The following is an 11413-nucleotide window of genomic DNA, read 5'->3' on the forward strand; positions in this document are numbered from 1 at the left end:
TAGAAAGGGGATCCTAAACAAAAAAGGAGTCCATGACCCCTTTTTAGAGCGTATAAGGGGAGGTCGAATTCCAAACCTTTTCTCTCGAGTATACCCATTACCAAAAAATATACGTCACTTTGGGACACATGCGCATAGCCGCCGCGCGTGGCTAAAGGTCAACCAAAAAAAAGAGCTCAAACTCTTTTTTTATTTTTAGTTCCACTGAGAAAGTCTTTTCTTATAAAAGACGCCACTCTACGAGGGAAGATGCAGATAAAAGGCCAATAGCCTGATGTCAGCTTCTACGCCATAAGCTTTAGATCTATCAACGAATAATAAACATTTCATAAGAAAAGAAATTTTTTTTGTTTAAATCTCAAAGAAAGGTATAGGTGAAATTTGGAACAGTCATTTCAATCTTTTTCTTCCAATTCTAAGAAAGAAAAATCCGTCAATAAATGACGAACTCCATTATACAGATAGGACAGGGCTAAGGCAGTAATCTCGACGGAGATTAGGATGAGCTTTGATGAATAAAAGAAGAATTGGTAGAAATTCTCATAGGTGAAGCAAATCAAACCAATTTTCAGACAAAGAAGATAAAAAAAGAAAAGTATAGTGGCTAGGAAAGCTCCGGAGATTCTATGGGAAATTGAAAACGTCGAAGTAAGCTGTGGCTTATAAATAGGAAGATGAGGAGATAAGGGGCGAAGGATATTCATGATATTCGGAAAGATTTATGTTCATTCGCTCTGCTCGCAGAGCGGTATACCAAAAAAAAGAAGCGACTACCTTACTTAAGCAATTCTTCTTATTCTTATTCTTTCTTAGTTGAAGTTCCTATATTGGTTTTTTCTTTCTTTTATGAATGTTATAACTCTTAATTCTTTGGTAGCGGACCTCTTTGATAGTTCGACCGTTATCCCCCGTCTAACTCAACTATTTGACTGTACGGCTATTGTGATTGTGAGAGAAAGGACGGATGGCGCCTTCCTTTACCATTTGGCGGTTGAAAACAAAAGTGCTTCCAGGTACATGGCTGTTAGGCTCATCCAAGGCGTATTTACGGAAGTAGCAGGGAACTTGACCGTCAAGTTTGAAAAAAGCTGGCCAAGCCTGTGTCACTTTCTTACGTTAGGAGAAAGGGAGATCAAAGAAGTATGGGGCCGATACGCGAAGGATCAAATCATAGAGATAGCGGATCTTAAGAGGCGGAAGAAAAGGAACCTCGGCAACCCAGAGATCGCGGAGTCCGCGCCCGTGCCGAAAGTGAAGAAGCTTTCCTCTCCTTTCAGTCGAGCATGCCCGCCCTTTAGCAATTCCCTTCCCTTACTCTAGGGCTTTTCTTCTCTTCTTCTCTAAGGGCAGTGAAAGCCATCTGATATAGGGCTTTCTCCTGTAATCTGTCTCTCGATAAGAAGCTTTCTTTTGATCCGGGTTAATCTCGTCTTCTTGAAGAATTATGGATTCCTAAACCTAGTAAGGGAAAGCGATTCTACTCCAATTGCATTCATCAGTCGGATGAGAGTGAGAATAGAAAGGAAGCCGGGAGGAAGAATGGAGTATAGCATTACCTCTAGAGTACAACCCGGAGCCTTCTTTTCATAAACCCTACTCCTGCGCCCTTCAATCCCATATCTACTACTTAGTCAAGACCTTAACTACTTCTATATCTTAGAAGAACCCTGCTCTCTGATCGACATTTTATAGTCTGCATATCTATGGAAAGAGGAAGCTAGGAGAGGATTCTAAACAATTCTATCGAGCCGAACAACAAAAAGAGAAAGATAGAATACCTTTCTTAGCTAGCCTAGCGTGCTAGAAACCTACAGGGAACAAGAGCCAGATCGAAGACATTCCTTTCATTCTTTTATACCCCTCTCTTCTTAGTTGCTCCTCTTTCTAGGGATCTAATGGTCGTAGACCACCTTCTTGTGACTATGTTGAAGAATTCTTTCCCCCCTTTGAGTTCTCGAGTGAAAGGGTCCAAGCCATAGGAAAATATCCAATTTCTCTCGCAATATATCTAGTTTATCCTGAAGCAGCATTTCTCGAAGTAGCATTCCAATAAGTAGAGGATGAAACCCTTGCTTGTTTATCCCGACGAGGGTTTATGAATCACTCAAACGAGCCTTTCTAGCCGCATCTGAATCGGCATCCCTATCCATATGTTTATGCGCAGGGGCATCCAAATCCGAATCTGTAGAATCTATTGGGGAATCCCCATCCGCACCCGAATTGGCTAAATATAGTATAGTGGGTCTTGTTCCGATGCGGGAAAAAATCTTTTTAAAGGGCATCTCGGCGAAAGAGGACTGAGAACCATAAGGCTAGCGCCAAAATGCTAGCACAAACTGCTCCCACAGACACGCATGATAAGGGGGTGTGGGGATAACCATGCCACCACTTTTACCAGATATGGGTCCGGACGACCCAAGAGCCCGCCACTAGAATCCAACCCTTAAGAGGCTAAGGTCCAAGGGGCTACCGCAGGAAGTCAGCTTCACCTGTAACCTTAAGGAATACAGAAAGTTACCCGGAATTCCTAGCAAGGACTTTGCCTGCTATTCATTCCTAAATCCCTTTCACCCTTAACTAGCTAACTCGATGGGACGTCAACAGCGGGAATGCCAAATGCAAGACCTGGACCTGGTTCACGCAGTCAAGCATTAAAGACCTCTTTCTCTTCGGGAGCTTTCATAACGGCTATAAAGAATGGGTCTTTCCCCTCGTGAAAGGCTATTGGGATCGATCCCTTCAACCCTCATTGGCATGGAAGGTCGCAAGAGAAAAGAAAACTTTTCTTCTTAGCAGCTTTTTCAACCTACCCAAGGTAAGGAAGTAAAGCAACCAATAGCCTTTTTACCTACTATGCCTTTCACCGGGTGAGCAAAAAGTAGTTACCTTTAGCCCGGTCTTCCTTATTAATTATTGATAAGGCACAGGGGAAGCATCATCCTTATAAGACTGTTGCTAAACAAAAGCAATTCTTTTTCACATTCAACCATGAGAGGGCAACTTGAGCAATCAAAGCTACACCCTCTTCCACTGCTGACTATGAACAGTTGACAGCTAATGATTTCTACTTTACTAAGCCAGTTCGCTAAGTTAAGGTCCATGCTTGAAACGAAAAAAAAGAGGAAGGGGAAGGGGTCGCCCAAAGCTGTGGAGATAAGGTGGAAGATAAAAAAGCTATATTTATAATAATAAAGAGAATCTATTCAAATTCATATTAGAAAATGGGATTATCAACTATACTTGACTGGAAAAACCAACCAATCTACTCTCCTTTTTTTGGTCTCCCCCCTGTAACTTGATAAATCATAAGAGAAGAAGAAATCGTTGCGTAGAAAGTCTTGCTTACTATCTCCTCCATCTAAGTTATGTAAGAGGAAAAGAGCGAAAAGCTTACTTTTAGGTAGTGGCCTAAGCGCTAAGAAGCTCCAATCATGCTACTCAGACTATATGCTTAACACATGCAAGTCGAACCTTGGTTTTCGGAGTTCAAAAGAGAAGGGGAAGAAGCGGGGTAGAGGAATTGGTCAACTCATCAGGCTCATGACCTGAAGATTGCAGGTTCGAATCCTGTCCCTGCCTAATCAGTGGAACATTGTTCACCGGGATAGAAGGCCGGTCCCAACCCATCTACAAAATGGGGCTAGTGTTCAGTCTTGGTTGGTTCCACCTCTTTGCAGGGTGATGACACCAGTAGCTGTTACGCATAGATGACCATTTCTTAGACTATTGAATTCCAACTTAGAGCTCCTCTCCTTACAGTCAAGTGGCTTTCACTCCTTCTACTCTAAACTACTGTGTACCTATTTTCCGCTTTTCATAGTCAAAGTCAAAGGTTTGTTGGTGGCAAGATCGGCATGCCTTCTAGTTGTAGTTGACTTTAAGCGCACCTGAACTACCTATAGTCGTCTATTTACGGGCTTGCACTCAATAGTCAATCAATTCATTTTTCCGCTTTCTATCACACGCTTTAACTATTTGTTTATATAGTGTGTGAAGTCTAACTAATGGAAAGTGCCTATGAATTAGTTCCAAGAAAGCGGCCGTTCACGTCAGGAATAGAGGCCGTTAAGGATGTACTTGCTTTTCCTTTTTTTCATCGAGATTGGGTTGGTGTTCAGTGTACCGCTTGTGACACCTATGCTTTGCAAGCCTACATAGGGTACAAGATCGAAAAGAATGCATTGGATGGATGCCCGGGCATTGAGAAGGAAGGACGCTTTCAGAGGTGAAAGGCCATGGGGAGATACCGTCTGTGATCCATGGATCTCCGATCGGGAAACCGTATCCAAGCTCCGTGGCTAGTCTGCGCTCTTTGGACTTTTCAAACTTAGTGAACTGAAACATCTTAGTAGCTAAAGGAAGGGAAATCAACCGAGACCCCGTTAGTAGCGGCGAGCGAGAGCGGATTGGGGGTTTGAAGAAAAAAGGGGCTTTCTCGCTCAAAGCCTATTCTCGAGGCACTCTTTCTCTTATAGCGGAATTCCCCTTCACTTGCCAAACCTTCTTCTTCCTGGTCCTATCGAACCAGACACTGAATACCTGGCCTTACCCAAGTCTAGTTTTGAATCTAGTCTCGGCATCAATCCGTGAAAGCCTTCAAGCTCAATCCCTTCCTTCTAGCCTTCCCCGCTCTTTGGGATAGCAGGAATACTAAAGATCGTGGCATCTCTCAGTTCCTTTAGCGCAAGACATTACTTAACAACATTACTTATATAGTTATAGTAAATCCCTTCTCTTCCTCAAGCTAGTACCAAAAAGCCTATTCCGAAAGCCGTCTTTCAATGCATGTGCCCCAAAAGAGGGCTAGGTTCAAGGGTACGCACCTAGTAGCTGCGAGCCTAAGATCAAAGGCAGTTCCAAAAAGGAGTTCCCTATTTCCAGCTTGATAAAGTAAAGTCTCAGTGCCAGTTGTAAGGTTAGGAAAGCCAGGTATGATGAAATCCTCTTTTCGAATAGGAATTGATTCGATCTTATTATTATAATATGAAGATTCAACTAAATATACTATTTTTCAAGAAGGAATCGCCATCACCAGTGGAAGTTGAACCCGGCGATCTCTTCCTCCTGAAGTATGGAAAAAGGAAGAAAAAGCAGTCAACCACAGGGAAGGAAGGAGGTATAGCTCAACTTTCTTGCCTCTTCCTCAATCCAGTAGCGAGGTTTCAACGAGTTCTTTGTACGCGTGTAACGAAAAGTATATATACTTTTTATCCCGAATTCCCTATTACTCTCGGTCCTTGTTCTTGGTCTCTGTGAAAGATCCAGTCGATGGGAATGAATCCATGTTCAAATCTTATTACCGGGTTCGATTACGGGAAGGAAATAGAGAAGGTAAGGGACCGCTTTCCTTGTTCAAGCCGGTATTGTTTGAGTAAGTAGTAAGTAAGTGAGAAGTGGTGAATTGGCCAGGAGGAATAAAGCTTATTTCAAGTACTAATAAAAGCATTCATTACAAACTCTTGTGATCACTTATCCCAAGTATAGGATGTTTTCCCTGAGCCTGTCTGTGTTGAATACGCTTTTTCCGTGTAGAATAGAGATTCTCTCTAAGGTTGATAGAATATACATTTTCTTTCTGATTAAAGGTTGTCCAAAGAGGACTAAGAGACAGATGCTGTGCTTGCAAGTAAGCTTCAGCCAAGCATCAGATAAACCAAGTTCGGGTTGGGAAAAGGGCTATTTACCCCAGCAATATAGAATAATTATTACCCCCAGCACATCCCCAAATGAGAGCATCGTCTTTACCCCTAGAAAAGGTGCGATGTAATTTCCTGGTTCGATTACATTGCTCGATGTAATTGAGTCTTAAAGGGTAATTGCATAAGTAATCTCTTTTCTTATGAGAACTACGAATCATCCTCATGAATAAGCTCTACTCTACCTTAAGGAGATGTGGAGGCAATAGGTCCCGTGCAGCTTTAACTAACTCTACTCCTCTATACGCCTATCCTTTGGTTTAGTAGGCCAGGTCCTCCAGCCTTCCATTAGCTTTCGATTTAGTTTGCATTCAAAGTCTTGGAATGCGAGCTTATGTGCTTTCAGGTATAGGCACCATTCGCCTGACTTTCTTGAAGTCCTAGGATTCTCCCCTAGTATTCCATTCTCTCCCCCTCTCGGCCTTGCTTTCATTCCTGTCTCATTTGAAATAGCTCCTAAGGCAGGGAGTCTTCTCGAAGCTGTCTAAGTCTTGTAAGGCTCCTCTATCTATATATAGAGAGGTCATGGTATGGAGGGAGGATTTCTACGCGCAACATCATGGTTGGGGTATTCCTCCTTCTTTTAAAAGAAGACTAGAGGACGAAAGAAGAAGCTCTTACATCGGATAAAGCCTAATTCCACTGTCCTTTGAAGATTGGAAGATAGTGAAGGCCGACTTCCTTTTTAAAGATCACTCAACGATGTGGCAAATCCCCTTTTTTAAGTCTATGAATTGGAAGCAGGAAAGACTCTTCTTGAAAGCGAGTTCAGTGGCTCTCTGGTGAGGGGCACGAACGGTATAACATAGTTGCCACGAAGACACTTTTTTTTTCTCTTTCTGTTTTTGAGGTCTGATCCGAAGGTAAACTCTAGACACATAGCACATGCGATTGATGGCTTTTGGATCGAAGGAGAAGCTAGGGTTCAAAAGGGCCAATGAAACTGCTAGTGGACTGACTTTCTAGGCCTTCTCTCTTGCAAATGAACTAAAGGCTAGGCGCCTCAGGGAAATGTATAGTGCTGTGGGAGTCCGTTCACCTTTAAGTGGAACTGTTGTGGCGGGGAATGTCACTAGTTGTGATGCTTGCTGCTCTGGTTCCCTTTCGCACCTCTTACAACACAAGAAAGAAGGTGAGAGTAAGCACGACTTTCTTCTTCTCTTAACTATATCCTAGTTAAGAGAAGAAGAAAGTCTAGCCGGAATAAACTTTTTTACCTAAGCAATAAACTACATGAAAGCAAGCAGAGGAAACGGAGAGGTACTTGAGAGAATGGAGGGTAGCGGCCCCTAATCGAACGCAAGGAAGAAGAGTGGGTTCCCCTAAGTAGTTGGAGGCGTCTTCTTTGAACTCAAAAACAATTTCACTTGAATTCTTCCTGTGAGTGAATCCTATCAACTAGACGCTTCCGAAATTGCGTAAGTAAAGAGAAAGAGATTCGCTCCTTTTGTTCCCAACAGGGCATCAATTTGGAACTGGAATTATCCACAGCAGATCCGAAAGCTTTAGAATTTGCCAGAGAACGATGGCCAGCTGAAGGTATGGATGAAAGAAAGAAAAAAGCTTTTCTTATTTCAGTGAAGCTTAAGCTGTCTTGTCTTTATGTGCATTCCTTTTATTTAAGATAGCCTGCAATCCAAGGGAAGGATCTCAAGTCCGAGTGGAAGGCTATCCCACAATCCTTCATGAAAACCTTCTTTAAAGCCTATATCGTGTCGTTTAAGGCACAGTAACCATCTTCCATGTTAGATTCATCGTTGGACCTTGTTACCGTGCCGAAAAAGACGTTATAGCGACCATCCTGGGCCTTCCATGATTGTTGACCTGTCTCGGACCGGGGAAGACGTTCTTCAAGACAGGACATACGGTACAGAAAGGATCATCTAAGGATCTTGTCTGGACGGAGATGTGTCTTTCCTAAGCAAGACGGTAACAAAACAATAAAGACTTTTAAGAATACATAAGACCTTCTTAGGAAAGTCTCTATCCTTCTCTTACAGTCAATCATTCCTAAAGTCAAGACATTGAAGACAGTAAAGGGGAATCTGCTATCTGATTGCCCTGTAGGCCCCATCTCCATTAAAGTATTAGCCAGTGCTTCTTTCCGCCGATTAGATCTGTGGAATCCAACCTTAAAGGGAAACTCCACTCTATGAATCCTATAAGAAGAGAGGTTGCCCGGGACAGGGAGAACCTTTCCGGCAGTACAGATTCCATATCCAAAATGCTCGGAAGGAACCTTCGATATCCAATCCCGCGTGGAACCTGCCCTAAGAGCGGTTTTCGAGACAAAAATTGGTCATTCTGTGGATCCGAGATAGAACTCCGGTCCTGCAACTCCTTCCCTTGATAGCCTTGAGTTGTTGGTTACACCGCACCGAAAAAGCACTCTCTGGGAAATCCGGATCTTTCTCAGCAGGGACAGTACCAAGGATATCAGGGTTAGATAGCTTTTTTTTCTCTGGCAGTCTAAAATCTTTCCAATCAATCGGGAAAGCCTATACCCGAAAGAGGGAAACCTTCTGTTTGCTTGCCATTGCAATATCGGAAACCGCAGGAAAGAAAGCCCCGGCCTGGTATTTTATTTTGACCGGCAGAAGCTGAACCCGAACCAAACCCTAAGCAAAGAAGGGATGTGCCTTAGTTCAGTCTCGAGGACGGGATAATAGGGGCGTAGCACCGAATATGTCGGAGTAGTCCCACCCAGTAGATGGACAAGCCAGTAGTACCAATCAAGGAAGCCTTGAACTCTAAAGCTTTCTTTCCTGATGGGGACTAAGAAAAGGAGACGAATATAGCTAAACAGCTGCAGCTGAAAGAACGAAAAGCCAAAAGTCAAGGTGCATAGTGGTCTTTTCAAGAATAGGGGAGTACAGAATAAGGGCTTTGCAAGACAAAAGAGAATCCGCTGGAACTACGGACAAGGATATTTTACTCAATTCCCCTCTTACTATTTTAAAAAGCGGAAGAAAATGAAATTCCACCAGTGTGTATGTAAGACAACCTTAATTCTCTATGTTCAACGCTTTGGGCAAGCCAGAGCAAGACTTCTCTGTGGGAATACCCGGCTATCTCCTACTTTAAATAGAGAAAATCCCTGGAATTCTCTGATGCCGGGGATTATGTCTAAAAAACTTCGTATTGCGATCTCCGCTGACGATCGTTCTTTTCTTTTCATAAGATCTATTCTTGGGCTAGAGCGTTAATATAGCTTTTCTCTTTTATATGGGATAGGGCTTTGGAGAACTCCTAGAATGGGATTCCCCTTATGTGATATCCTAACTAGTACCAGTCTAACTAAGAGTCATCTGCTAGGCCAGCTTCCTGTGAGTAAGCCAGTGCTAAAGAAGAGGGCTAAGGAAAAGCTAAAAATTCATTGGGATAGATGCAGCGCCAATTAATTTCCGCCAATTTCCGCGGTGAGTGCTAAGTACTTCGATTAATAGTTTGCAGGATTTCTAGAATAGGAATAGGCTTTTTCTTTAGAGTAAGACTCTTTGCTTGCTTCTTTCGGCCAGCTCAGCGGATGAGTGGCCGTATTCGACACCTCTTTCTCTTACGTCTAGTGCGCTATTTGAGATAGTTGAAAAGGGGTGTAGCGATAGAAAGTTTTGAATCAATAATTCCTCAAATGTCATTGCTAGTACGTTTAATACAGTTACTGCTATACCTTAGGCCTCAATTAGCAGTCGTAAGGCCGATATGTCTTCATCCCGAAATAAGTAGATGCGGAATCTTGTCTGTTTGAAAGGTAACTTGAATTAGCAGTCGGACTGTGAACCATTGTCACTCGTTAGGCCTCCCAATATAATTGATTTGAAGGAGTGAAAGCCACTTGACTGTAAGGAGAGGAGCTTAAAATCAATATCTTGGGGAAAGGCCTCTACTCTACGAACCAAGTCTTTCTGACGAGGCACCAGCTTTCTTTTTTGATCCCTGAGTAGCATTTCCTTTCACTGAGATATGGGCGGATGCTTTAACATAGGCGGATGTGGGACACAGAAAGAATAGATTCAGGTGCTCCTGAGTCAAGAGATTCTTCTCCCTAAGTAGCATTCTTGTAAGTACAGAATGGATTCTCCTATCTCTGAAAAGATAAAGCTAAAAGCAATCTCTGGTATAGATATTGATATTGACCCGCCTCTACGGGAGGTGGGTGGGGATCAAGAGAAGCAAGACCGGGCACATCATACTCTTCAGGGATTGTGTCATGTCAATTTTCATAGTGAATTTCTTGCGTATCCACCCTGAAAGCGAGAGCTCGAGGTGGTGGGAAAGGAGAATCAACAAGATAGGATGCTCTGTCCCAACTAACAAGAGTAGGAAGATTCCAGCTTTGAATCTTGTGCTTGACAGTGATCATTTCTGCCACGTCGTAACAGTCTTTAGTGCTTTCTGTTTCAATGGTTTGGAACCCTTCTACTTTCTTTATTATATCGGGGAATTTTTTCTCTTGGTCCGCTAACTCCATAAAGGGCTGGTGGGTGGGGGTAGAGCCTCTAGCGCCAATGTCGATGAATCAAAGGTGTCTGTTTATGGTATGGAATAGGAAGAGCAAGAATGGAACCGCTATCGCTTGTCCTATCATCCGCGATGAGCTTCTTTCATTCGTCAGTATGGGGTAGGTAGAGTCCTTTGCTCGTATGCTTGGCATTACTATAGTCGCACCAGTCTTCCTTCCTTTTTAGTGCACATGAAACGGAAACCCTAATAGAGACTACCCACACGGTGATCAAAACTCTTCCTTCTCTGCTTCACTGTCAATTGATTGGCGCATGAACGAAGCTGTAACGGAGCATGTACGCGACGATCAAACACGGCTTTGCCAGCTGCCTGTGATAGGAAAAAGAAAACTTGATCAGATAGTTCGTGCGGGGCATTTCCCACCTCGCCTTTGATCTTTCCCTTGCCGTGTAGGTAAAGCTAGAAGAGCCTCATTGGCCCGACAGCTGACAAGCAAACCTTCCATTCTTATGTTTACATCACTTCTCTCTTTCTCGCATTGACCGGACAAAGGTTTCAAATGAGCATCCCATGGGGCAGCCATAGCTTGAACCTTCCTTCTCGCAGTCAGCTATATAACTCAGGCAGCAAAGGTTCGAGCAGGATGGCGGTTAGTCTTCCTCGTCTCTTTCGGGTGGGCGGCGGGAATAGCTCTTCTAGCATCAGCATGGATTGACCAGAGACTGGGAGTAGTCGTCATCTTTTTCCATAGTAGTCATCCAACAATAAAGGGAAAGACCACTTAGCGCAGTGGAATAGGAAAGAGAGCGTCGAGCACAGCTTTCGTGTCACCAGAAATCCTTTTTCATTTATTGGGAGACTGAATGAAAAAGGCTTTGTCAAGCAGGCATGATTGTCACGTCGATCGACAGTTGAGAAATACTATCTCCGGGGCCCTCACTTTAGGGCTATCTTTCACCGTTGACAGACATGGTTCAACGTGCCAGCTACGCTTCCTCTTCTAGAACAGTGACAGCCTAGTCTGATTCCCCCTTCCGAAAGTGCCACAGCTCCTTCTATCACAACCCCTGAAAACTGGGCATTCGAAGCATCAATCTCATTCTATGCTCTATGCCATCTTCCTTATACTTGTAGGGGGCCACCCACCCTTTCCCCTTTACCCTCTCACTCCCTAAGGAATGAAAGGCCACATCTAAGCCCAAACCACTGGAATACGAATGAGATCTAGAATTACACCATATAATAGTACATGG

At 43.4% G+C, this 11413-nt stretch overlaps 1 non-coding gene and 1 pseudogene across 1 annotated transcript; one reads left to right on the top strand and one right to left on the bottom strand.

Moving 5' to 3' along the window:
• LOC142167935 (uncharacterized) overlaps positions 1 to 11413 on the bottom strand; it is a 113183-nt pseudogene that overhangs the window by 59375 nt on the left and 42395 nt on the right.
• Positions 3506 to 3579, top strand: TRNAM-CAU (transfer RNA methionine (anticodon CAU)). The gene has a single exon. It is a non-coding gene; the product is annotated as a tRNA-Met (tRNA).

The sequence above is a fragment of the Nicotiana tabacum genome, chromosome 2 (assembly GCF_000715075.1).
Source record: "Nicotiana tabacum cultivar K326 chromosome 2, ASM71507v2, whole genome shotgun sequence".
In the NCBI taxonomy this organism is placed as follows: domain Eukaryota; kingdom Viridiplantae; phylum Streptophyta; class Magnoliopsida; order Solanales; family Solanaceae; genus Nicotiana; species Nicotiana tabacum.